Source organism: Dendroctonus ponderosae, unplaced genomic scaffold, assembly GCF_020466585.1.
Source record: "Dendroctonus ponderosae isolate FM_Combo_2020 unplaced genomic scaffold, Dpon_F_20191213v2 Dpon_F_20191213_5, whole genome shotgun sequence".
In the NCBI taxonomy this organism is placed as follows: domain Eukaryota; kingdom Metazoa; phylum Arthropoda; class Insecta; order Coleoptera; family Curculionidae; genus Dendroctonus; species Dendroctonus ponderosae.
The window spans coordinates 739,169-740,086 of NW_026018715.1; the positions used below are offsets into that span (position 1 = coordinate 739,169).

Sequence of the window (918 nt, forward strand, 5' to 3'; positions counted from 1 at the left end):
TAAATAAATCAATTGTGTTTAATCAGAGCGTAGTTTTGTCTTTTAGCTATAATTTGTTATATATATTATGTCTACATATAGTGTGTCAAGTGTATCTTGTTTCTATGGCTCTTCCTCGTTTTATCGTATATTTTAAACAGATATAACGTCTCCAATCACCAAAATTAATTGATTTTTTAGTCCTATTCAGATACAAGTTGTAGCAGACGTGCACGAGCAACATACACAAGAGCAGTCACAAAAACATGCTATAATGCGAAAAGTAAACGAAAAAACGATTTCGTGCTAGAAAAGGAGCATTAAGTAATAGATCAACACAAAGTAGCTTTCATCAACTGAACGTCAAAGATTATACAAAGCAAATAAGAAATTACGACAAAAAAATACAGAAACTCAAGACGAAGAGTTTACACAAACCCAAGAAGAGCAATATGTACAACATCTCGTTAAAGAATGTTAAATGTTGTAAATAGAAAAGATATTTTACATTCAAAAGGAAATTAATTTAAATTTTACTTATTCCTGACCCATTTATAAATTATTAGACTAACAAGAATATTAAAATTATAAAATAAAATTATTATTGCAATCATGCGTTAAACAAGTTCAATATTTTATGGTTGCTATTAATTTATGAAGTTATCACTTCTGTCGAGCGTTCCGTGACGCACACCATTTTTTTTAATTTAAATTTTATTACCCCGTAGATCGGAAACTAAGCGTTTTCGGAACACGGTATATTAACGAAATATATCCGAAATTACTCCAAAAAATCTACTTACACTCTATATATTCAAACACCAACGGATAATGCCAAGTAATTGTTGGCCGACAATAGTAAGGACGCAAACCCTGGCACCCAGAAGACGTGAGCACTGCAAGCCAACCATAGATGGCGCTGAACGTTGCTTCCACATT

At 31.8% G+C, this 918-nt stretch overlaps 1 protein-coding gene across 1 annotated transcript in view; it reads left to right on the top strand.

Moving 5' to 3' along the window:
- The window catches only part of LOC109545073 (putative nuclease HARBI1), a 10,711-nt gene extending 10,496 nt beyond the window's left edge, over positions 1 to 215 (top strand). Inside the window, exon 4 of the mRNA XM_048666687.1 lies at positions 181 to 215. The gene's annotated coding sequence lies outside the window, so the exon portion shown is untranslated. The remainder of the gene's footprint in view (positions 1 to 180) is intronic.
- Positions 216 to 918: the final 703 nt, after the last annotated feature.